The following is a 22,990-nucleotide window of genomic DNA, read 5'->3' on the forward strand; positions in this document are numbered from 1 at the left end:
AGTTCTAGTAGAGGCAGTGACTGTACAGAGGAGATCCTGCCCCTAGGCCAGGGGAAGCTGCAGTGATGACACAGAGGAGGCCCTGCCCCCAGACCAGGGGAAGCTGCAGTGACTGCACAGAAGAGACCCTGCCCCCAGGCCAGGTGAAGCTGCAGTGATGACAGAGGAGGCCCCGCCCCCAGGTAGGGGAAGCTGCAGTGACTGCACAGAGCAGTCCCCGCCCCCAGGTCAGGTGTGTCAAGTTTCAGATAAGAAGCATCCATTTCCAGTTTCTATGGAAACACCAGTCTGGAGATTTCAGGAGAGAGGCACAGACCCTGAAGCTGATGTCCAACTTCACTTCTGTCAGTTTTCACAACCCCCAACCCCTAATCAAGGAACTGTGTTGAAAGAAGAGCAAGCCTTAGAAGAAACTTTCACTAATATTATGCATTCATTTTCTTTTCTTTTTTATTTATTTATTAAAAATTTCCACCTCCTCCCATTTCCCTCCCATTCTCCCCCACCCCTGCTCCCTCTCCAGTCCTTAGGAGAAGTCAGGGTGCCCTGCCCTGTGGGAATTCCAAGGCCATGCCCCCTCCCTCCAGGTCTAGGAAGGTGTACATCCAAACCAACTAGGTTCCCAAAAAAACAGTACATGCAATAGAATCAAAATTCAGCATTCATTTTCTTAAGAAGGCAATGAATAGTGTAGGAGTCACTTACACGAAAACCTTGCAGAGCAAAGATCAGTCAAACCTGTCCCTAAACTAACACCACAGCCCGACTTGTACTTTCCATACGTGATACCCACCTCCAGCATGAGCATCAAAGTTGAGCATTTGCCTGCATGCAAGTGCATGCTATGAACAAGGACTTTCTCCATAGAAGCCCAAGGAACCCATGACTTGACCATCCAGAAGGAAACAGAGCAGGGTGGGCAGCTAGCCAGCTGTGGTGACCAAACAAGGAAATTAATTCTAGAAAAGTCACCAGATATGGTTCTCCATACATCTCTTCTTTGGAGATGGATCTTCATGTGCTGTTGTCTTTCTCAAGAATACAGAAACTATGTCAGGAAACCAATATTGGTTCCTTTTGTATATGTATGTGCATGTACAGGTGTATATGTGTGTGCTAGTGTATGTGCTTACATGGGAAAGCCAAAGTAACAAAAAAACCCTCAGGTGTAATAAGACATTTTGCCATTCTCTCCCTCTCTCTTTCTCTCAGACTGTGTCTCTCACTGGCCTGGAACCAGCAAGTTTTGTGTATTTTGTCATCCTGCCTGTGCTTCTCTGGCATGGAGATTACAAGCACGCGCCACCATGACCAGCTTCTCGTGTATGTGTTCTGGAAACCAAACTTAGATTCCTCTGCTACTGAACCAGCACCTTCCCACCACCCTCACTTCCAGATCCCAAAGGCTTCCTTAGCAGCTCAAAAAGCCAAACATACAAGACATATCTGCCCAAGACACACATGTTCCTTCCTGTGAGTCTTCAAATATAAGAACTAAATCTACTCCCCAGAGTAACTCATGTGACAGAGTAGATATGATTCAACAACACATTCTAATTGTTCTAATGTTTTTTCTACGCTTCACTCAAAAGAACATTCTAACTTTTCAGTACATTAAATTCTTGAAGCCTGGTGTAAAAGTGGCATTTAATGAAAGACCCCATTTCAGTCACTTCTAGTTTTCTGTTCCTATTAGACTTCCCATAAAGTTTAAAGACAGCATTTATGAAGCTGGAAATCAATTCTCTGAAGTATAGTGGTGTCAGGGTGGTTACCTGAAAGCCCAGCACTTGTAGGGTAGAGGCAGAAGGCTCAGGAATTCAGTCATCCCCTGCTCCAGAGAAAATTCAAGGCCAGTTTCAGCTAGATGAAGCCTTCTCTGAAAAAAGAAAATTAGAAGATAAGAAAAATAAAGAAAAGAAGGAAGGAAAAAAGGAATGAAGGAAGGAAAAGAAAGAAAGAAAAGGATGAAGAAAGGAAGGAAACAAGGGGGGAAGAAAGAAAAGGATAGAGGGAGGATAGGAAGGAGAGAGGGAGGGAGGGAGGGAGGGAGGGAGGGAGGGAGGGAGGGAGGGAGGGAGGGAGGGAGGGAGGGAGGGAGGGAGAGAAATGAAGGAGAACTCCTGGGGAGAAGGGGCATCTGCAGAGGATGACTGACTGGTAAGGCTTTCCTAGTGTTGCTGGGTCAACAGCTCGTTACCTTCTTCTGGGCTCGTCCTAGGCTTCCAGAACAGCTATTCCATGTCCATCTCTGTGTCAGAACTAACGACTTTGACTAATGGATAAAAACTTTTGGAATATATTAACCCAGCAGGCGACTAGCTTCCACCAGCCCAAAGCTAAGAATACCATTAGATAGCATTAGAAAGTTATAGAAAAGGTGCCCCCATCTCTCTGACATACTCACCAATGCATTTAAAATTTGCTTGATGTATGCATTTCTTTGCTCTGTAAAACTATCAAACTCCATTAAACCACCCTTGTTAGAACATGGAATTTGAGATAACCTAAGTCTGTGTTCCCAGGCCATGGTTACTCAAAATTGCTTCTGAATGAACTAACTCTTATTCTTGTTAGCACGAGAACTATGGACTGTTTTGTTTTGCATCAAGACAAGGAGGGAAGAAATTTTCTGTGACATCTTTCCTGTCACTGTGTCTTCTTCTAAGCGTATTCAATTGCTAAGCATTTGTGTGGAGGTCTCCATGGTCTGGTCAAATTTCTGTATTGCTCTGACACAGCAATATCCTAGAGAAAAAATAAAAAATCTGATTCTATGAAATTTGCTCTTTCTTCTGTGACAAAAAAAAATGTCCTCCAAATCTGGATACCACTTTAATCAAGAATCCCCTTCTTACAGTATTAGCTTTTGCAACTGCCTAGCCAGAGACCAATTTCCCAGCTCTTGTGGGTGGAATGCTCTGATGACTCTGGAATGTGGATCTTAGCCTTAATCTTGATAGGTACAATCCCAGATCCCACTATACTGAACACTGAAGTTCACAAGATCAAAACTCCTAAAATCTAAATCCTGAAATATCAAAATTGTTAAATTATTACAGACAGCTTAAATGAGTCAGAAAAGGCAGAGAGAGGTGAGTGTGACCTTTAAGCAGGACTTTGTTTTTTGGCAGAAACAAGGGGTCATCTCATATCTCACCCACATTGATGGATGGATAGATGGACCATACCTTCCATGCCATGCAGACAAATAAGCAAATACCCACACGAGGCAGGTAAAGAAGAGAAAATTCCTCACAGGAAGAAGCTGGCTGCAACCTTTATTGGGTGGAAATTATTTCATAGCCCCAAAGCTGGGAAGTGTAGTCTTTCAGGAGGTAATTATCAAAAATAACCGAAATTTTATTTGGGAAGAGTTGGAACATACAACCTTATGGTTTGGAGTCAGATGCCATTTTATCACAATGCAAAACACTTTTAGAGAACTCCTAACAATAAAAGTTAAACTAAAAATAATTTGGGAAGAACAATTTGAAAAATTATTTAAAAGGCAGTTGATAGTGTTCATAAAGGGAGTTTGTTTGAGAAACTTGTAAAATACTTTAGAAAAATTTCCAGGCAAGCCATACTATGCAATAAAGTAGGCAATGATATATTTTTACAATAGTAGCTTTGCATGTATGAGAACTTGGTTATCTGACTGATGGCCACGAAAGAGGAACACTGAGGAGCAAATGAAAATCATGTGTAGTGCAATGCTAGAACAAGTGAAATGACTGGATTCCTGTCTTCACGCTCACAGTTCTGACTGCTGCCCTCTGAAGTGCCTTAGTGACTACCCGGAGCCATTAGAAGAGGCCAACCACCTCTACCTCCTGTGTAGCTGCCTAAGTGAAGAGCTTCTTTTTAATTAAAAAAAATACATTTCAATTTATTTACTTGTTTATGTTTGTGTGGGTGGGTGCAGGGGTGCTGGTGCACCCATGTGGTCAGAGAACAACTCACAGGAGTCTGTTTTCTCCTTCTAACTCCTGAGTCTTAGCGACCAAACTCAGGCCATCAGCCATGATGATAAGAACCTTTACTCTCAGCACCATCCCATTGGTCTCCAGAAAGAGGAGAGAGAGAGAGGGAGAGAGAGAGAAAGAGAGAGAGACAGAGAAATAGAGAGCTTTTTAAACATCTTTCACAAATGTTGATATGAAAAATCTGAAAGATTTTCAGCACAATTTAAAAAATGAAATAAAAAGAACTTTGAACTTTGTGAATGTGTATGTGTGTGTGTGTGCGTGTGTGTGTCAATATGACAAGGCCCATGTATAGAGGTTAGTCCTCAAATCCCCTTTGTTGGAGGCAGTATCTCGGTTCACTACTTCCTATAGCTAACTGACTGTCCTAATCACATTCTATTGCTGTGAAGAGACAACATCACCACAGTAACTGTTCAAAAGGAAAGCATTTAATTGGGACTGGCTTACAGTTCCAGCGGTTTAGTTCATTGTCATCATGGCAGGGAACAGGGCAACCTGCAGGCACACATGGTGCTGGAGAAGTAGCTGAGAGTTCTATATTCAGATCCACAGCAGCAGGAAGAGAGATAGAGCTGCTGGGCATGGCTTGGGCTTTTTGAAATCACAAAGCCCACCTACAGCGACACACTTCCTCCAACAAAGCCACACTTCCTAATACTTTTAAATAGTGCCACTTCCTGAGGACAGCACATTCTCATCTATGAGCCCATGGAGGTCATTCTCTGTCAATGAATGCCAGCAGCCTGGGATTCCCTGCTCTCTGACTCGCTGCCTTCACCCCAGTATAGAAGCACTGAGATTATGGATGTAGGCCCCTGTTTCACTTGAGTTTTGCAGATCAAATCTCAGCTCCCTATGTTTGCAAGATAAGCACTTTGCCTACTGACTCTCAATTCACACTGTGGTATTAAAAGCAGTTCAAAGGTAATATACATAGCCCAGTGGGGTCTATGAGCTAATACTGACATGCTGGTTTTTGGCATATTACATTTTTAAATGATTCAAATTTATTTATATAATGTTTATTCAAAAGTTTGTTGGAAGTCAAACATCATCCTTCAGAATAACATAAAGAATGGAAAGAAGCCTTAACCTTTCCTGGATATTGAAATTTCAAAGAAACACCAGAGGGCAGGTCAACCAGTGAGAAACTTAGACATGCTGTATAGCATACGAGGAGCCGAAAAAGAGGCTACAGAACAAGAGGATAGCCAGTCAGTGGTGGCGCATGCCTTTAATCCCAACACTAGGAAGGCAGAGGTAGGAGGATCTCTGTGAGTTCGAGGCTCTACAGGAGCTAGTTCCACGATATTCTCCAAAGTTTCAGAGAAACCCTGTCTCAAAAAACAAACAAACAGTAAAACCAAACCAAAACAAAACAAAACAAAAAACAAGAGGAAAGAACTGCTAACCAGCATTAAACTGTTAAGGTATTTTTTTATAAACCATTATCTCTTTCATTTCTTTCAGTTCTTTTATTCCAATAAATTGATGTAAGTGTACATACAAGATATCAAAATTGCTAGAAAAATTAATGTCAGTGGGAGAAAACTGATTTCTTTGTTCAGGTTTTGTCTTTGTAAAATGTACAAAATAAAGTGCACTAAGATAAATCATGATGCCAATCCTTTCCCAAGAGTCACTATCTAGAAGATGTTCCTCCTTTAAAAAAAAAGAATTCTTCCTATTTCCAGCATAAACTGAAGGATTTTTTTTCCTTTCAACATTTGGAATTTCAATCCTTTGCAGTTATGATCTTTGAACTCTGTAACTGAGATTTTTTTTTTAATTTTCTGAGCTTTGAAAGTATAGTATTCACAATTGTCCCATTAAAATTTCTCTCTGTCTGTCTGTGTCTGTTTATATGCTCTGGGTGTGACACTGTGTGTGTAGTGGGGGAAGAAGAGGGTGGAGGAGAACTTGAGGGAATGGGATGGTCGAGATGGAGGAAGAACGGATATGAAAGCAAGGAAAGAGATATCTTGATTGAGGGAGTCGTTGTGGAGTTAGCAAAAAACCTGGCTCTAGAAAAATGCTCAAGAACCCACAGGGATGAGACTCTAAGAAATAGAGGAGAGGATGTCTGAACTGACCTTACCCTGTACTCAGACTGATGATTATCTTAAATATCACCATAGAACCTTCGTCCAACAACATATGAGGAACAGAGGCAATGAATGACCCACATAGGAACACAGGACTGAACTCTCAAGATACAGATGAAGAGTGGAGGGAGAGAGAGTATGAGCAAGGAATTAAAGACCATGAGGAGGTCATCCACTGAGACAGTTTGCTTGAACTAATGAGAGCTCACCAACTCCAACTGGACTGGGAGTGAACGAGCATGGGAACAACCAAGCCCCTCTGAAGTGGGTTGACAGATGGGACAGACTGAGGGGCCACTAATAATGACATTGGGATGTGTCTCTACTTGCATATACCAGCTTCATGGGATCCTATTGTCTTTGGATGCAAACCTTGCTCAACCTAGACGTAGTAGAGAGGGCCTTGGACTTTCCACAGGACGGGGTGTATGGCATTCCCTTAGGGTTGGAGGGATGCGGGGAAGGATCTGAGGAGGGAGAGGGAGGGGACTGGGAGGAGGGAAGGGGAATGGGAATTTAGATTGGATAGGTTGATATTTAAATGTCTTCCTCTATTTTTCTTTTCTTCTTCTTCTTTTTTTTTTTTTTTGAGTCAGGGTACTCACATCGTGCCTGGATTTTACATGAGCTCTACCTAGAATGTAGATCTTCATGCTTACACAGTTCATACCTACCCACTGATCTAAGAAACTAATGTCACAGTGCTAGGTGGTCAGCAGAGAGGTTGTCATTTATTACAGAATGTCTTCTAGAGTCTCTCCATTCTTATTTCATCCCAGATAGAGAATGAGCTCTTATTTCCAGACTATGATGCAAATCCAGTAAAATATCTAGACACATTGAAAACAGATTATAATGAAAATAAATATCTACAGAAATCCTGGGACTTACCCTGCACTGACAGACCAGACCAGAGGAACAATCTGACTGGCACAGAGACCTTGGACCTTCACACTGCCCCACAAATGTGAGAGTTCCACAAATAGAATTTTAAGTTTTTCTCTTTGGAAATTGTTTCTCCTCTCCCTATGTGACAGGAAGTTGGCTAACTAAAACTAACCTTGTTCTTTCTAGGCAAGAGTGAAGCTATTTTTTCTTCTTCACTTTCATACATTGTTCTTTGGAGAAGATTGGCATGTGGTTACACAAAGGCCCCTTTAATGCCTTCTAAACAGAGAATGTCTAGTTATTTCCCTCTTGAGGCTTCCAGGTAAGTCAAGTTAGCTGAATGGTGCTATTCACTGCTAGGTTCATCAGTGTTCCAGACACTCCATCATCTAATCACAGTCTATTCCAACATGGAATGTCACTGGGGTGGTCAAGATTGATTTCACTTGATGAGATTCAGAGTCACAATGGAAACAAACCGCTGGGCAGGCCTGTGAACGATTTCTAGATTGTGTTAACTGAAGTGAGAAGACTCACTTTAAATGTGAGTGATGCCTGCCTGTCCAGGGGCTGGCATGGGAGACTGCAGAAGGAAGAGAGAGCCAGCTGAGTACCAGAGAGATTACACCCCTACATGCTTCCTGACTCTGGGCACAATGTGGCCGGCTTGCCTCATGTTACTGCCACCATGCCTTCCCACTACTGTTCTTCCCTTCACACTCTGAGCCAGAATGCTTCCTTCCTTACGTAACTTCAGCAGGTCTATCCATCACAGCAGTGAAAAAAGTAACCAAAGGAATCACAATTCTCAGAGGCCTGGCAACTTACACAGGGCAATCTGCAATCTTCTTTTCCCATCAGTTTCCAAAAGGTTTAAATGTTCAAATTTCCCAGTTGTTCAATGTGTCTGCCGTGAATTACCAGTCATGAAATGTGCTAATGGATTGTCACTAAAACACTCAAAGTGGTCCTTAAGTAACAAGCAAATACAGCTAAATTGTTTAACTTTGTCTTTGCAAATCATCGCCTTTCTACAAAATTCCTCAAAAATGTCAAGTTGTAAAATGTGATTTATCCCAACTTATTGAGCCTTTTAGTTAACTATCACAGCTCACAGTCATGGCCCACCTGTAATAGACGATTGTCACGGATCTCTCAGTAGAACAAATGGCATGTCTTGTTATCCTCGTTCCTGAAGAATCCCTACCCATTCCAACCTTAGAAACCGAGGCTGGTACTGAAGACACAGCCCAGTCGGCAAAGTACTTGAGGTGTGCACATGAGTGTGGGCCCTCAGAACAGATGAGGGACAGTGGGGCATTGACTATACCCTGGACAGCTCTCAGAGTATGGCAGGTTAGGACCTTTCTGTACCCAAATCAGAACTAGACTCATTCAACTCCAGAGAGACAAAGGTCATGATATTAGAGTCAGTTAAGCTCTGTCTCTCTGCCAGAAAACCCAGGAAACTGGCTCCTCCACAATCATGTGACCTGCAGTCTGCCTGGAAAGTGTCTGCTGCTGCTACAGTGCTCCCTCCTCACACTCCCTCCAGCATGACTCAGTATTTAAGTTGATGCAGTATTGACATGTGCCTGCTCTCAATCTGGTCTGCATTAGGAGCAAATTAGAAGCATTCCCTTGTCCTTTTGTCTTACCTATGCCCAACCCAGTGACTTGAGCTATATAAGCTTGTCCCTCACTTCAATACGCTGTCCTCCTACAGACCCTGTTTTCCCATTTCCTCTGTATCCTAGATCAACCACTGGTGTACAATGGTCAATCTGGGGCAGCAGGTGCACACATGAGGACCTGAGTTCATATCTCCAATACCCATGTAAAATACCATATGGAGTATGGTATCACATGCCTGTAATATCAGGGAGAGTGTGACAAGAGCATCCCTGGAGTGTGCCGGCCAGCCAGAGCAGCCAAGTAGGTGAACTCAGAGGGTTCATCTTAAAAGCAAGATGGAGAGGGCTAGGATGTTGGCTCAGTGGTTAAAACACTTATCACTTAAAAATGAAGACTAGACATTTTAGGGTTTACAGGAGACTTGATTATAAATGGGATCCCAGGTCCGAGGAGAGATCCCCAGATTGTTCTCTGGACAGAAGAGAGGGTGCCTGAAACGGCCTAGGCCCATAACCATACTGATAAATATTTTGCTTATCACCATAGAATCTTCATCTGGCGATGGATGAAGATAGAGACAGAGACCCACATCAGAATACTGGACTTAACTCCCTAGGTCCAAACGAGAAGCAGAAGGAAAGAGAACGTGAGCAAAGAAGGTAAGACCAGAGGGAACCTTCATCCGATGATGGATGGCGATACAGACGGAGACTCACATTGGAGCACCGGACTGAGCCCCCCAAGGTCCAAATGAGGAGCAGAAGGATGAAGAAAATGAAAAAGGAAATAAGGACCACGAGAGATGCTATCACCCACTGATACAAGGGGACGGATCTAATGAGAGTTTACCAGGGCCAGTTGGACTGGGACTGAATGAGGACGTGATCCAACCAGATTCTCTGAATGTGGCCGGATTCTCTGAATGTGGCTGGCACAGGGTCTTTCTGAAAAGCCATTGACAATGACACTGGGACTTGTTTCCTCTGCATATACTGGATTTTTGGGATCCAGTCTGTCTGGATACTCACCTTCCTGGACCTGGAGGGAGGGGAGAGGAACTTGAACTTCCCACAGGGCAGGAAACCCTGACTGCTCTTAGGGATGGAGAGGGAGGAGGAGAGGGAGTGGGGGGAGTGGGAGGGTGTTGGGAGGAGGGGCGGAAATGGAAACTTTTATAAATTAATAAACTTTTATAAATAAAAAAAGAATAAAACTTAAGTATGGCCAAGGCTATGACTGGCCCCTAAAAGTTTGAGTCATTGTTTAATGATTAGTAAACAAGAACAACAAAATAAAGCCAGTCAATATTATTGGCTGGAAGATATTCTAGCCTTGACTGTACAACAGTTAGTCTTTGAGGTTCAGTCAGGTATGTGAGAAATTTCAAGTACCAGAGAAGTATAAACCATTTTCAAAATCAGGGCCATCATTGATGTTCCACATATACTGTGATTGTACATGCAGTAAATGGGACAGATACAAGTGCAACAACCTAGCCATTTTGCAGATAATGGATTATTTTAAGGATTTTCTGAAATTAGAAACTAAATGAAATCACATACTGTAATGTAATGTTATCGTGACATTAACAAAATTATCTGGTATGATTAAGTATGGGACCCATTTTACTAATTTATAGACAAGGGTGAAATACAAAATGAAACATTATTTTTAAATTGCTTAAGAGAGTCTCTAAATGCTTAAGTAACATAAACATATGTGTTTGAAATACAATAAAGTCATGTATTGAACAAATTGGAGAAGAAATATCTTAAAACAACTTCGTATAATCTTTTTGTTTTTGTAGTAAAATGTTCCTTGTACATGATGATGTACTCCATCTCATTTGCTTGTAGAGTATGTTCTGGTCATGACATGTCAATTGCACCATTAAAGTCTATAGATGTGATTACCTGTATAACATCTAAACAAGATAGAACCTAGCAAAAATGTATCAAGAAATAGTTAGAAACATCAAGCCTTCACACTTCACTAGGGATTTATAAGTAGTTACTAAAACATGAGAGATCAAATATAAATATCTGCTTCACAGGCCTTTTGTGAATAAAATAGCAAAATATTCAACAGATGTTCAATAAAATCTATGATTGGTTGATCTGCAAAACATATAGTTACATTTCATGCTCTTCATTTATATTATAAGTTGTTTCTTATATTTATCAGCATAGATTCATAGTACATAATAATATATAATAATGAACTTGATTATTACATTTTCACGCATGTACATACCACATTTAAATCATATTTGCTTCCATAACTTTCATTTGTATTTCTTCCCTTCCACTAAGACCTTACCTTTCTCCTTACACCTCTTCTTTTTCGCTCCAAAGTGTCACTGGAGTTGTTTGCAGGACCCTGGCAGCTCCCACAGCACCTCTGTCACCAACTAGTAACTACTATAAATCCCTCAGGAAGCCTCAAGGCTTGAGGTCCCTCCCTATTTCATGATACGTTGTTGCTGGTTCCAATCTTGTTCAGATGTTGTACATGTAATCACATTTGTAGACTTAAAATGGTGCAATGGCCATGTCGTGATCAGAACACTACTCCACAATCCTTCCTGCCTCTCCTCCACCCTTTTCTTCCAACATTCCTTGAGCCTTATAGGGCATGATATAGATGTCTCATTTGTGGCTGAGGACTCAATAATTATTCATTTATTTTATTCCCACATATTTTCTACTGACAAAGTAGGTCTAATCAAATAATTGCCAGGCTATATTGATCTAAGTGTTGCTGGCAGAGTCTTGCTTGGTATTTTACCTGGGAAACATTCAGCAGGAGAATTTGGGTAAGAAGCTAATTTCAGTTTTGATTTGAATGTACAAGGGATTCACTAATCCAAAGTAAGCTTAAAGTGATTTTACTTCCTCCAGTTTACAGTTTTTTTATCTACTTGGAAATGCAGTTCACATGAACATAGATAACTACCATGGAAGAGAGAAAGAGATACTGAACGCAGTCCTATTAATCAAATCAGGACACTGACATGTAGTACTTAGATGAAGAAGAAAAAAGACTACGAAGTACAAAATAAACTAAGGCTCATTGTTCCTAAAATGTATATAAGGAATAAAAATCAATCTTTTAGTCTTAAAAGTGGGAACTTATGGAAAATAAATAGACACTAGATACATATAGTGGCCAAGATACACTAGCAATTCAACTATTAGATAATGTGTTAATAAATGAATATCCCAAGTGTTATATCTGTTGACAATGTACAAGTAGATTTTACTTTGGTGTTTCCTGCCAAGCTTTTTACATTTATTTATTGTGTATATATAAGGGGAAACATGGTGTGTGCATAGAGTTCAGAAGACAACTTGTGGGAGTCAGTCCTGTCCTCCCATGGCGTGTCTTCTGGAGCTTGACCTGAGGTTATCAGCTTTACCTGCAAGAACTTTTACCCAGTGAGCCTTTGTGTAGTCATTTCGTCCATCTTGGAGGGAAACTTAAACCCAGGATTTTGAAGGAGAAGTAAAACAACCTGATGTTCAAAGGAAAGGTGAAACATTTTATGTTTCAAGGAAGTTCAAGAGCAACACAATTCAATGACTTCAAAAAGTCCCCAAAACTGTCCAGATTCACTATACCCATCCTTCCCAAGCTTGTATAAGTAGTAAGAACTGCTGAGAGTGACTCTCTGACAAGCTGAGATGCCTGGGAGAAGCAGAGACCTTTTGAACTGGCTAGAAGAGACTCAGAACAGCATTGCTTTCTACAAACAGCAGTCTTCAACCCTTTTGAGCTGCCCTCAGGCTATGAAGTTGGCTCCAGGTTTCCAGTTGTGATGAACTGTCACCCATGCTATAGTGACTTATGGTGTTGAAGTCATTTCTGAGTCATTTCTGCTCCTGTAAGTCACTCTAATCCATGTTTCTGTAAGTAACTCCAAACACCTCATCCAAAGTCCATCACTAAGTTGGACTTTGATGGTATTTTTACTTTGTTCTATCATTGGTTCCCTATCTGTCACAAGAAAAATGGTAAATTGACTTATCATTATATCACATTTCCAACAGGGTAAAGTTTCATAAGTTTACTCAAATGATTGTATCTGTTCTTCTCTACAGACATATAATGCAAGTGGTTTCTTTTTAGTCCCAGTCCAGTTAAAGATTAAAGCTAGCTTTGGAGTTAAAATGTGGCTTTTTCTTTCTCTAAACCCAAGCATGCTTATTAAAGTGAAACCTGAAATCTTTGTTTTATATCAGAAGAGTCACCTGATATGGAACAGAAGAAAAACAAATATTTAATGACTATTATATTGCCAATAATCACACAATCTTTTGATTTTATATTGACTCTTAATAGATTTCCTTAAGTATAAATATTATCTCAAAATTTAAAAATTATATATATTAAACTCTTTGTCATGATATGAATGGTCATATAAATTGCTAATTCTAGAAGGAGGTTTCATCTACCTTCCTGTACATGGTTTCAGGTTTGATTCTCTGTTTTCTGAAATGAACCATGTGTATGCCTAACAGTGGCCTTTGACGTCTCCAAAAGGAGGATGGGGCCCCACAACAATAATTCCTCCAGGACAGTGGTAACACCACCAAATTGAAAAACATTAAATAAAGATTAACTTTGGACTACAAACTGCTCAGAACAATTTCAAGGTGGCTAGCTGAGATAATCCAGCCTCACAGATTACTCTAGTCAGGACTGGAGACACGACCTGCACTTTTCCATTACATAGAGACAGATCAACAAGTGATAATGCTACCTCTCCCAGGACCTGACAATTAACCCAAAACAAATGATAAAACTACCACTCACAGGATTTGACAAACAAAATTTTCTTTTCGGGATCCCCTAAAAATGTCGTTGCCAGCAAACAGTAGAAAGTCATTTAAGAATACAATGCCAACATTCCCAAGAGGTGTCTAGGTGGTTTTTTAGTCATTCAATAGGTTATGAATAATTGTCAGATGGAGTTTACTTTCTTTGTGACAAAAGTAAGCCACTGGACAAGAAAATATTTTTGCCTCGACTGCTGACAGTATGCTGTCCTAATTGGACAAGCAAGACACAAAAGAGAGTGACTGCCAAGCCTTGTCAAGACTAGACAAGACAGTCCTTCAAAAATCCTGCTTCATAGAAAAGTCTGTCAAATATTCTAGGCCTCTAGGCTGAAGATAGATGTCCCAACATTACAGAGAAACTTTGTGTGACTGTCCAGGTAGCCAGCTGTTTCTATCAAAATTTAACACTTTTTGGAAGTCATTTTCTTGCACTTCCTGCTTACTCAGTTAATATTATCTTCTTCTCAGGTTGTTGAGGTAGTTGAAGACTAAAGAGCTATAGTTATAGGTTTCTTGTTCATGACTCTCAGAAAAGAAATTCACTACAGAAGTGTAAAGTGTATGTGACTGAAAAATATCAAAAGATAGTTTGAATGCATGTAATAATAGTTTAAATGCAAGTTATAATAGAAAGTAAATTAAATATAAGACTTTAGGCTCACTAAGATAATATAGATAATGGAGTATTTTCTCTCAATTTGTCAAATGCACATGGATTAGACATTGTTGATGTACTTATTGCCTGTATGTATAGTATACAGTTACTGTACTTATTGCACATAGTTTCTTTATATTAGTTAAGGTCTTCTTTTTATTTTTGACAAAAAATATAGTGATATTTTATTTGTGTTTTAACAAATAAAGCTTGCCTAATGATCAGAGTGCATAGCTTCATCCCTAGAGGCCAGGGAGTGTTGGCACACAACTTAATCCTAGGACTCAAGACTACCCTGGGCTTTGTGAGATCGAATCTGTCTAAAAAGATAAGTAGAGCCAGGAGGTGGAGGTGCACACCTTAAATCCCAGCACTTCGGAGGTAGAGGCAGGTGAATCTCCATGAGTTTCAGATCAGCCTAGCCTATAATATAATATATAGCCTGATACTACAAAGAGAGGAACAAGAGGTGAGTGATCAGCCATCCAGTGAAACATTCCACTCTCTAGACTCTCCATACTGAGGCAAAATCTTGGGCATCTCCCCCACCTGCTGCAGCTTCTCCAGCTAGCCAGCAGGAGAGTTTCCTATAGGTAGGTTGCTCCAATACCCCCATCCCATTCATCAGACCCTGCTAATCCCACTCCACACCCAAACTTGCCTATCCCCCTGGCAACCTCAATGGAACTCTGAAACACAGCCTACTACTACACAGAGGGGACCAAAAGGTGAGTGACCAGACATCTGACAGGACACCCTACCTTCTAGGCCCTACATACTGGGGCAAACCCCAGGCATCTCCCCCTCCCACTGCCTCAATTTCTATAGCCACTCAGCAGGTGAGTTTCCTGCAGATAGGTTGCTCCAAAACCTGTGAGACACAGACAGTGACAGTACAGAGCAGAACAAGACACAGACAGCCACTGCAGGGATTGGACCAAGATGTAAAGACACTGACAGCATCATTTGAAGGAAGAGATGGATATATGCCAATGCAAGAATTCATCCAACAACGTAAAAAACTACATGGTAACACCAGAACCTAGTGGTCATACAACAGGAAGATTTGATCACCCTAACCTAGAAGAAGCAGAAGGGATTTTAAATGAAACTTTATAAAGATGATGGAGACCATTAGAAAGGAAATGAAAAAAACTCATTTAAAGACATGGAGAAAAAGACAAAGAAAAAAATTGGAAGAAACTAATAAATCTGTCAAAGAAAACCAAGGGGGGGGGAACAATCAAACAGATGAAGCAAACAGTTCAAGACTTGAAATTTGAAATAGAGGCAATAAAGAAAACACAAATCAAGGGAATTTGGGATATGGAAAATCTGGGTAAACAAATGGGAACTACAGAGGCAAATATAGCCAACAGAATGCAAGAAATGGAAGAAAGAATCTCAGTGGTTGAAGATACTATAGAGCAAACAGATTCATCGATCAAAGAAAACATTAAATCAAATAAATTTTTAACACAAGACATCCAGGAACTCTGGTACACCATGAAAAGACCAAGCCTAAGATTAATAAGTATAGAATAAGGAGAAGAACTCCAGCTTAAAGGCACAGAAAATATATTTAAAAAAAAAACATAGAAGAAAACTTTCCCAACCTATAGAAGGATATCTCTATGGAGGTACAAAATGCTTACAGAACACCAAATAGACTGGATCAAAAAAAAATTCCCCTCACCATATCATAATCAAAACACAAAACATACACAGCAAATCAGGAATATTAAGAGCTACAAAAGAAGAAGGTCAAATGATATATAAAGGTAGACCAATCAGAATAACACCCGACTTCTCAATGGAAACCATGAAAGCCAGAAGGTCCTGGGAAGATGTACTGCAGACACTAAGAGATAATGAATGCAAGCCCAGACTGCTAAACCCAGGAAAGCTTTCAATCACCATTGATGGAGAAACAAGATATTTCATGACAAAATCAGATTTAAGTGATATCTATCTACAAATCTATCCCTAAAGACAGTACTAGAAGAAAAACCTAGCAAGCTAATTGTACCCACAAAAATAACAACAAAATCCAAAGATGGGAAATAAACACACTACCACTAAAACATAACAAAAATTAATAATCATTGGTCATTAATATCTCTGAATATCAATGAACTCAATTCATCTATAAAAAGACACAGGCTAAGAGAATGGATCCAAAAACAGGTTTCAGCCTTTTACTATATTCCAAAAACACACATCCACCTCAAAGACAGACGTTATCTCCTAGAAAAGGATTGGGAAAAATTTTTCCAATCAAATGGACCTAAGAAACAAGTGGGTGAAGCTATCCTGACATCTAATAAAATAGACTTCAAAATAAATCAATCACAATAAATGGAAATGGACACTTTATACTCATAACAGGAAGCTATACTTCATCAAGATGAAGTCTCGTCTTGAACTTCTATGCCCCAATAAAAGAACACCCACATCTGTGAAAGAAACATTACTAAAGCTTAAATTGCACATCAAACCCCACACATTAATAGTTGGAGACTTCAACACCCCACTCTCCCCAATGGACAGGTCAACCAGAAAGAAACCCAACAGAAAAATAAGAGAAGTAACAGATATCATGACTCAAATGGAGTTAAGAGACATCTATAGAACATTCCATCCAAACACAAAAGAATATACCTTCTTCTCAGCACTCCATTGAACCTTCTCAAAAACTGACCACATACTTCATAACAAAGCAAATCTCAAGAGGTATAAAAAAAATGGAGTAACCTCTGTATCTTGTCAGATCACCGTGGTTTAAAATTTTAGTTCAACAGCAACACTAAATTTCAGAAATCCTATTAAAAAATGGAAATTAAACAGTTCTCTATTGAACCATCCCTGGGTTAAGGAACAAGTAAAGGAAAAAATTAAAGACTTCATAAAATTCAATAAAAATATACCCAAACCTAAAGAACACTATGAAGCAGTGCTAAGAGGATAGTGCCTACATAAAGAAAGTGGAGAAAGTTCACACTAGTGACTTAACAGCACACCTGAATGTTTTAGAAGCAGACTGACCCAGGAGGAGGAAAAGACAGGAAATAATCAAACTGAGGGCTGAAATCAATAAAATAGAAATAAAAAAAAAACAATACAAAGAATCAATGAAACAAAGAATTGTTTCTTTGAGAAAGTCAACAAGAGAGACAAACCCTTATTCAAGCTAATCAAAAGGCAGAGAGAGAAAACATCCAAATTAACAAAACCAGAAGTGAAAAGGAAGACATAGCAGATACTAACGAAATCCAGAGAATCATTAAGCCACACAACAAATTCCTGTACTCCAAAAAATTGGAAAATGTGAAAGAAATGATTTTCTTTTCCTGCATAGGTACCACATACCAAAATTAAATTAAGACCAGGTGGACAATTTAAATAGACCTATAACCTGCAAGGAAATAGAAGTTCTCATAAAAAACCTTCCAACCTAAAAAGGACCAGGGCTGGATGGTTTCAGTAAAGAATTCTATCAGAACTTCAAAGAAGAGCTAATTCTTATAGTCCTCAAAGTGTTCCACATAAAAGAAACAGAAAAAAATCATTGCAAAACTTTTTTATGAGGCTACAGACACTCTGATACCAAAAACACACAAAAATTCAATCACAAAAGAGAATTACAGACCAATCTCACTCATAAACATAGATGTAAAAATGCTCAATAAAATACTGGCAAACTGAATCCAAGTACACATAAGAAAACTCATCCACCGTGATCAAGTTAGCTTCATTCCAGAGAGGCAGGGATGGTTCAATATACAAAAATCTATCAATGTAATCCACCATATAAATAAAACTGAATGAAAAAAACATATGATCATCTCATTAGATGTTGAAAAATCATTTGACAAAATCCAGCTCCCCTTTATGATAAAAGTCTTGAAGAGATCAGGAATAGAAGGAACATATCTAGGCATAATAAAAGCAATATACAGCAAAGAGATAGCCAACATCAACTTAAATAGAGAGAAATTCAAACTGATCCCATTAAAAAAGTAACATGACAAGGTTGACCACTCACCTTATCTATTCAACATAGTTCTTGAAATTCTGGCTAGAGCAATAAGACAACAAAAGGACATCAAGGGGATACAAATTTAAAAGGAAGAAGTCAAACGTTCGTTATTTGCAAATGATATGATAGTGTACATAATTGAACCCAAAAACTCTACTAGTAAATTTCTACAGATGATAAATACCTTCAGTGATGTGGCAGGATGCAAGATCAACTGAAAAAAATCAGAAGCCCTTTTATATGCAAATGATAAAGAAGCTGAGAGAGAAATCAGAGTAACATCACTATTCACAATAGCCACAAATAACATAAAATACCTTAGGGTAACACTAACCAAAGAAGTGAAAGACCTGTTCAACAAGAACTTTAAGTCTTTGAAGAAAGAAATTGAAGAAGATATCAGAAAACGGGAGCATCCATCTCACATGCTCTTGGATGGGCAGAATTGACATAATAAAAGTGGCAATCCTGGCAAAAGCAATCTGTAGAGTCAATGCAATTCCCATCAAAATCCCAATATGATTCTTCACAGATCTTTAAAGAACAATAATCAACTTCAAAAAAAAAAAAGAGTCCGGTTTGATCACATGCTCCTTCAGTCCCATTCCAGCTGGCCTTGGTGAGTCCCCATTAGATCAGCCTCACCATCACAGTGGGTGGGCACACCCCTCACAGTCCTGACTCCATTATTCATGTTCTCTCTCCTTCTGCTCCTCATAAGGACCTTGGGAGCTCAGTCCAGTGCTCCAATATGGGTCTCTGTCTCTATCTCCATCTATCGTTAGATAAGGGTTCTATGGTGATATGCAAGCTATTGATCAGTGTGGCTATAGGATAGGGCCAGTTCAGGTGCCCTCTCCTCAGCTGCTCAAGGAACAAGTTGGGGACATCTCCTTGGACACTTGGGAACCCCTCTAGGGTCCAGTCTCTTGCCAACCCTAAAGCGCTCCCCTTAATTAAGGAGCATGTGATCAAATCGGACTCTCTGAACGTGGCTGACAAGGAGGGCTGACTGAAAAGCCAAGGACAATGGCACTGGGTTTTGATTCTACTGCATGTACTGGCTTTGGGAGAACCTAGTCTATTTGGATGCTCACCTTCCTAGAATGGGATGGGGGGGGACCTTGGACTTTTCACAGTGTAGGGAACCCTGACTGTTCTTTGGTCTGGAGAGAGAGGGGAGGGGAAATGGAGGGAGGGGGAGGAAAGTGGGAGGAGAGGAGGAGGTGAAAAATTGTAATAATAATAATAATAAACCGGAAAAAGAAACAGGATAGCCTAAACAATCCCGTACAATAAAGAAACTTCCGGAGGCATCACCATCCCTGACATCAAGCTCTATTATAGATCTGCAGTAATGAAAACAGCTTGGTACTGGCATAAGAACAGAGAGGTTGGACAATGGAATTGAATTGAAGATCCAGATATTAATCCATACACCTATGCACACCTGATTTTTGACAAAGAAGCTAAAATTATACAATGGTAAATGCATCTTTAACAAATGGTGCTGGCATAATTGGATGCCAACATGTAGAAGAATAAAAATAGATCCATATCAATTTCCATGCACAAAACTCAAGTCCAAATGGATTAAAGACCTCAATATAATTCCAACCACATTGAATCTGATAGAAGAGAAAGGGAGAAGTAGCCTTCAATGCATGGGCACAGGAGACCACTTTCTAAATATAACATTAGTAACACAGACACTAAGAGCAACAATAAATAAAATGGACCCCCTGAAACTGAGAAGCTTCTGTAAAGCAAAGAACACAGTCAATAAGACAAAAAGGAAGCCTCCTGAATGGGGAAAATCTTCACCATCCCCATATCTTAGAGAGGACTGACCTCCAAAATATATAAGGAACTTAAGAAATTAAACATCAAAATTTTAAATAACCCAATTAAAAAATGGGGAACAGAACTAAACAGAGAATTCTCAACAGAAGAATCTTAAATGGCTGAAAGACATTTAAGGAAATGTTGGATATCCTTAGCTATGAGGGAAATTCAAATCAAAAGACCACTGAGGTACTGTATTACACCTGTCAGAATGGTTAATATCAAAAACACCAATGATAACTTATGCTGGAGAGGATGTGTAGAAAGGGGAACACTCATTTTTTGCTGGTAGGAAAAGATGCACAAACATTATAAGGACATTTGTTCAACTATGTTCATAGCAGCATTATTTGCATTATTTGCTCCAGAGACTAGAAACAACCTAGATGCCCCTGAACTGAAGAATGGATAAAGAAAATGTGGAAAATTTACACATTAGAGTACTACTCAGCAGTAAAAAACAAGGACATCTTGAAATTTGCATTCAAAAGGATAGAACTAGAAAAAACCCAGACACAGAAAGATAAACACGGTATGTACTCATTCATAAGTAGATACTAGCTGTAAAGCAAAGGATATTGAGCCTGTATTTCATGATCCTGGAGAAGCTAAATAACAAGGTGAACCTGAAGAAAAACATTTATAGATCCACCTGGAAAGGGGAAATAGACAAGATTGGCTGACAAAATTGGGAGCATGAAGGTGGGAGGAATAGGGAGGGTCGTAGGGGAAGTAGAGGGAAGAAGGGAAGGGGTGAGAAGAACTTCAGGGAACAGTATAGTTGAGATGGAGGAAGGACAGGGATGAGAGTAAGGAAAGAGATATTTTGATTGAGAGACCCATTATGGGGCTAGCAAGAAACTTGGCACTAGAAAAATTTCCAGGAATCCACAAAGATGACCCCATTCTTGACAGTTTACAAACAGAATCAGCTTATCTATTCTTTCCTCAGAGTCAGTGTCATTTACTGGTTGTGATTCTTTAGGAGAAAATGGCCCCTGTAGACTATTCTGTCTGAATTGTTATGAAGGGATTAGGAGGTGAAACCTTGGAGAGGATGAGTTATTGGGGGTCAGACATTTAGGGTGATGCCTCATAATAGTATCTCAAAATGTGAGCTCTCAGTTATTGGTACAGTTCTATGCCTGCCAGCCTTCACACATGCTCCCTGCTCTGATGACCGTTTGAAACTCTCAACCCCAAATTAAAGTTTTATCTTAAGAAGTTGTGTTGACCATGGTGTTTTATCACAGCCAAAGAAAAGTTATTACGGCACTTGAACTGACTATGTGGCTTGGGATGGCCTTGAAATACTGATCCTCCTGTCTCTTCTCAAGAGCTGGGATTATAGTCCAGTGCCACTTTACCATGTTTGATGCTGGGGCTGTCATGAAGGGCCTCATGCAGGTAATTGAGGTCTGTGGCACATCTCGGCCTTATTCTTAAAACTCTTAAGGAAAGTGTGAAGCTGTGGAGAATGATGACAACTTGACGGGGAATGTAGAAAGAGAAGAAAAGAATGAGAGGAGTGGGTATTTGTGCACAGCAAAGTGGCAAATGATGAAAAGCATTTGGATGTCACATTCGGGGAAGGGAGAGAAAAATTTACTAACAATTCCATTGAATTCTGATATAGAAACCTTACTAGAATAATATAAATAATTTGGAAGCTAATTAATAGTCTAGTTATCGACTTTAAGGGTTAAAACTTTATCCATAGAAATAATAAAATGACAATTACTTGTTCATAGATCTATTGTCACTGATTTATAATGGTCTCTGCTGTTTGACTGCCATGTAAGCATGGACTAATTAGCAAAACAAATGACGTATTAATGCATATATGGATTAAAACTTAATTTAGCTTTTAATATTCATATATTTGCAATCAATTTATCAGAAAGAAGAATAAAGGCTAATTTTAAATTAATTCAGTAAATAAATACCTCTGAAAAGTAAAGGTTGTGTTCCTTTTCTTGTTTTCCTTTATGTGTGAGTGTGTATGATATTCATTGTATGAATGTGTTTAGGCACATGTGTGGAGGGATAAATGTGCACATGAGTGAGCATTTACATGGAGACCCAAGGTAGATATCACAAATCATCCTGTATCTATCTCTCTACCTTGTTGACTAAGGAAGGATCTCCTCCAGCACTCATTGATATAGCTAGTTGATATCCAGCTTGCTTGTTTCTGCCTTCCAAGGTTGGAATTAAAAAACACTTATCATGTGTGTATATATGCTAAGGGACCAAACTCTGTTCCTTTGACTTGTAGATGAGTGTCTAACCACTGTCCCATCTCTCAGCAAACGTTAAACAAAAATCAGTGAATAAACATTTTTGTTACACAGTATTTAAGTGTTCTTGGTAAATAAAACCCAGTCTCAGCTCAGCAGTGGTGGTGCCTGTCTTTAATTCCAGAACTCAGGAGGCAAAAGGGGATTAGATCTCAGGGAGTTCAAGACCAGCATGATCTATAGAGAGAGTTCCAGGATAGCCAGAGCTACACAGAGAAGCCCTGTCTCCCAAAATAAAGACAAAAAGAAACAGACAAAAACAGTTTCAATAGGTTTATGAACAAGTTTTATAACTGAAAAAGAAATACGTGGAGAAAGAAAGGCATGGCTTGGGAACAGATAAAATTAGTTGTGTAAGTGAATATTTATAATTTCATAGTTAAAACTGATCAGGAAAACAGGTAATTTTTGAGGCTTCAAGAAGGTATTGCTTCATAACAAAGGCGAGATTTGAGGGGCAGAATTTCTTCCAGCATCATCTTTTAAGTTCCAAATGTGTAACAAAAATAAGCAGGTGCACACACACACGCACACACATGCACACACACACACACAGAGAGGGGGGGGAATACATGAACAACAAGAAGCATACTAGTAAATAACATGGTAGTGGAGGAGACATCTGCCTTCTTTCTCCACACTCAAACAACAAATTTGTATACAAATAATCACAGCCTTCAGAAGGGATCA

This window comes from Myodes glareolus, chromosome 22, assembly GCF_982192425.1.
Source record: "Myodes glareolus chromosome 22, mMyoGla1.1, whole genome shotgun sequence".
Taxonomy (NCBI): domain Eukaryota; kingdom Metazoa; phylum Chordata; class Mammalia; order Rodentia; family Cricetidae; genus Myodes; species Myodes glareolus.